This window comes from Malurus melanocephalus, unplaced genomic scaffold, assembly GCF_030028575.1.
Source record: "Malurus melanocephalus ecotype Western Australia unplaced genomic scaffold, MMel_1.1 scaffold_182, whole genome shotgun sequence".
Taxonomy (NCBI): Eukaryota; Metazoa; Chordata; class Aves; order Passeriformes; family Maluridae; genus Malurus; species Malurus melanocephalus.
Window position 1 is genome coordinate 1,222,635 of NW_026623414.1, and position 4,901 is coordinate 1,227,535.

Genomic DNA, 4,901 nt, shown 5'->3' on the forward strand with positions numbered 1-4,901 from the left:
CGGGGCCCGGGGAGCCCCCGCGGGGCGGTGCGGCCGCAGGAAGCGGCGGCGCGGGAGCCAATGGGGGCGCGGGGCTGTTACCGGGCGGGACGGGCAGATCTGGGCCGGGGCTCGCCCGATCCCGCCGACACAAAGGGGACGGGCCGGGCGGCAGCGCCAGAGCCTCCGCCGGGCCGCCCCCGCTCGGCCCCGGTGGCAGCACCGGGCGGTCCCGCACCTGCCCGGGCCGGGAGGCGGCACCGCCCGGCCGCTACCTGCCCGAGCCCCGCCGGCACCGGAGCCCCGGGCTGCGCTCGCTGCCGCCCGTCCCGGGATGCGGGATGATGATGCGCCCTGCGGCCGCTTCCGCCGCTCTCATCCCCGGGGGCTTCCGACGGCGCTTCCTTCCTGCCCGCTCTCCCTCCCTCCCTCCCTCCCTCGCTGCCCTCCCCGCGGCTCCCGCCCGCTCCCGGGGCTGTCGCTGCCGGCCGCCACTTTCTCATGATGTCATCCCGCCCCCGCGCTGCGCGGCCCCGCCGCGGGAGCGCGCATTCCTGGCGTGCCGCCGTGCAGCGGGACCCGCCGTAATGTCGCGAAGAGCAGCGCAGCGGGGACATCCTCCCCCAAAAAACAGCCCGGTGTGTGTTCGGTTCTGGGCTCCTCTGCACGGGAAAGAGAAGAAGCTGCTGGAGAGGGTGCAGAGGATGATTTGGGAGTGTGGAGCATCTCTCTGATGAGGAGAGACTGCGGGAGCGGGGCATGGTTAGTCTGGAGAACAGAAGACACGGAGGGTTTCTCATCTGTGCCTATAAATATCCCCGAGGGGTGCCAGGAGGATGGTGTCAGACTCTTCCGTGGTGCCCAGCAACAGGATGAGGAGCAATGGCCATAAACACAAAACACAAGGMGTTTCACCTCAACTTCTTTCCATTGAGGGTGGCAAAGCTCTGAAACAGCTGCCCAGGGAGGATGTGGAATGTCCCTCTCTAGAGACATCCCAAACCCACCTGGAGGCTTTCTTTTGTCACCTGTGGTACCCAAAACCCCGGGGCAGCCATGTGGGGCCTGTGAAATGAGGCTTTGGAAGGTTTCTGTAGGGGCATTGAACGTTTCTGTAGAAACCCCAGCGGGTTTCTGTAGGGGAACCATCACCAAGCTGGGGAGAGCACAAGTCTGGCTGGGAGAGAAGGAAAACACCCCTAGGGATGGCTGGGGTGTCCCTAAGGTGAGGGAAGAGATGTCAGTGATGGGACCAAACAGGCAGGAACAGACTCAGAGCTAATAGAATTTAGCCCAAATTTATCATGGAGGTAAGAAACAGAGAAGTGAGGCAAAGGCTAAAGACAGGGGAATAAAGAAGGAATAAAGTTTCTTTCTTTTATCAAGGGAAACCTCCTTTAGGCCATGCCAGAAGTGAGCCCGAGGAGGGAGCTCACYGGAGGAAGCTTGGCAGACACAAACAAGGTGAATAAATGATGTATTTGAGCACTAATCTCCTCAAAGTGAAAGTGTTTAAATGGAAGATATTTTAATTTTAAAGCCAGCAGCTACAGGTTCTGTTTTGCTCAGCTGACTGTATGTTTTGGTAATGTATCGGTGTGAAAATGGCAAACATAGGTGCTGGGGTTTGATGGGGATGTGTGAGGTACAAAAAAGCACATCTTGGCCACACAGAGCATTTAAACTTGATTTACAAGGTAAAGAAACAAACTGACACTTGCTCYTGTAGCATGGCCAGGCAACTTAAAGACACATAATAAATACTATTGGACGTTTGTTGTTGAATTGCTTATTCACAAGTTTTTAAAGTACAATGTTTTTGGGGTTTTTTTTGGTTTTGTTTTTTGGTTTGTTTTTTTCCAAAAAACCACAGGGAGATGTTTTGTGGTGATTTTGGGCATAATTCCCCATGAGTGACAGTAAATCAGCRTGGATCACACGCACTGCAGAAGTGCTGATTCAGGAATGTCTTGGGTGTGCTCTCTTTCTATTTTCTTGTCTCCCTCTGCCAGAAATTCCCTGTGCATCAGTGACCATGGTCCAGGGTGGGCTGGGATGGTGGGCTGGGATGGTGGGCTGGCTCCGTGGAGGCAGATTTGCCTCCTGACTGAACGTGTTGGCTCCAGGGAGAGGCAGCTGCGGAGGTCATGAACATCCCTGCGTCCTTTTCCGAGCAATACAAAGATGTGAGGGTACAAACTTCTTGTGGGATATCCTGGTCAAAGCACAGATGAGATCTGGCCCATTTTGCCACTATCTCTACCATCCACACTGCACTTCTTGTCCCAGTCCACTGCCCTGTTGGCTCTTTCTCCAGGGAATTGTGCCTGGCAGTGGTCAGTCTGCTGGCTGCATCTTTGCAACACACCCTCTGGGTRAAAGTGGTACAAAGAACCTCCAGGGCTGGATTTTTGTGGGTGTTCAGCACTTCTTAACTCCAGTTTAAGGCAGTGGCAGTTCTAGGAGTCATTTCTTCAGTAAATCAGACTCTCCTGTAACCTCCTCACATTCTCTGGGCTCCCAGCTCTTAATGCATTAACCTGGGATGGAGGGACAGTTTTTCAAAATCAAAGTCATGTGGAGTTCTGACATCCTCCTAAGTTGTTTCCATGATCTCTCATCCTTTCTGTTGACCTTTCTGCAGGTGAGTGTCCCCCCTGTTGTTGGGGACACCCTGGAAGCTGGGCTTGCTGTGTGCAAGGTGTTTGCACCCCTCAGAGCGTTCTGAGAGCCTCAGCCACACTGCTCCTTGGTTGGGAATGGATTGGCACCTCTCTGAAGAACAAGTATGCGTTCTTTGAACCTTTAGTAAAAATAATTTGGCTCAGAACCAACTCTRAAACACTGGGTTATAGTTTTGACCTGAAGCATAGATGACAAAATGATAAATTTGCAAAACCCAGGCATTTATCAGAGCGCRTGAATTCAATGGGAGTAATACCACCGACTTCAAAGGGAGCAGGATTGAACCTGTAATGCATAGCCCTAATGACTACAATCAAATAAACTTATTTTGCCTGGGTTTTCTACCACCTTTAGCCTCTTCTGTGTGTGCACTTTTATGTGTGTGCCAAAGGAGTGGATCCAGGCTGCTGCCATTTCAAATCTGCAGRACTCCTGCTAGATTGGTGAAAATGTAAATAATGATGCAGGGTGACAAGATTTGGGGAGTCTGGTCTGCTTGTTTCCACAAATCAGGAAAGGAAGTGAAGAACTGAGAACCTTGAGAGATGAGTTTGTAGTCTTAATGAAACCTTCAGAAATATTTATGCTTAATTTAAGCAGCTTGTGGCAACTGGTTTTCTCATATTTACTTGAGGTGCAGCTCAATTTGGTTAAAAATGAGTGGAATATATCCATATCTTTGGGGAAACACATAACCCTAGCATTCCATCTTTGGATGATATTTATTTTATATTCTTTTGGCTGTGTCTGGAACACTACACAGTGTCAGCAGTAGCTGATTTGTTCCCTCTGGTTGATCCTTAACCTGGCTCACTCTTCCTGGAGTTACAGGTAGGGACAGAAGAGAATGCAAGGTATGATAATAACCTCCCATTTAACTCAATTGAATTTCTCTTGTTGGTTAATTTTTATTTGTGTTTACATCATTGACCAAATTGCTCAAATTTGCAACCTTGGGCTGTGGGTGCTTCTCCTCGGGGAAGAAAAATGAAAAGAGGAGTCGTCTTTCTGAGTGTGTATTCCATTTCAGAGGGATAAAAATTTTAAAAATCAAAGGAAAATATGAATGTCGGTTTTGATCAGCAACTACATGAAGGCAAAATACACACAGAAGTCTCCTCCAGGCACAAGCATGTGGTGTCGTGGTGTGAATGCTGACCACCAGCATGCCTTGAAATAAACAGGTGATCTCCCAGAATATTGTGCTGGGAAAAAGGAGGATCTGGAAAAGGGGAGTGGCTGCATTTTTGCTTGAAATGCGTGGTAAGGCTATGCCCCCACCTTATCTCTCCTCTTTATAATCTGTGCATAGTTGGAGCATATTTTCTTCACAACCAAAGCATTTCATCACATCCCAGCTTTGCCTTTGAATTCAGGCTGGAGAAGGAAGCTGGTTAAAAAAAAAATGAACCCCAGCAAAATGTTGGTGTAAAAGCAGGAAATTTTTCTGGAAGAATACCAACAATATCTTTTTTCCTACTTCTGTAGTAATCAAGTGATATAGCACAATGATTTGCATTGATGGAGATGAGGCTAAATTGTGAATAGTTCAGAAGCCAATTCAGGAAAAAAAAAAAACTGAAGCATGTGCCTAAATTTAAATAAGTAAGTACACCGGAATTACTCATATGCCTAAAATTTAAATATGTGTTTAAATACATTGCTGAWCTGGAGCCTAAGGGTAGGGTTTAAAGTTAAGGCTAAACTAGTCTAGACAGTAGCTGTTGCTGAAAGTGATTATTCTTCTCCTGGTTTCCTTCCCTGAGCTGCCCATCCTGGAGTAAAACCAACACAGCTTGTTGACAATAACAGCTACTTCCTCAACAGCTTTGAAAAGCATCCATTTCTCATAAAAATGAAAGTAAAAGTCTCRGTTAATGCTAAAATCAGCAGAGATGGGCTGGAGTCAGCTTTTGTGCTAACATGCAGCCCCTGTTTGATTTCACAAGCTCCAGCCTGTTGGAGACAGAGCAGAGGGGAGCAGTTCTCACGCTGACTTGGGATGCTTTTATTTCCTGTGCTCGTGGGCTCTTCCATCCTGCCAGGGATATCCAGGGGGAAGGGAACAGCAGAGAAAATGTGTCAGTGCAGCCAAGCTGGCTACAAAGCAAGTGAGAGATGGTGTGCTCTGAGATGCACGAGATGCTGGAGGTTTGGGATGCTCACCCCTCTCAGAGGGATTCAGGAGATGCTGGAATTTAGGGATGCTCACCTCTCAGAGGGATTCAGGAGATGCT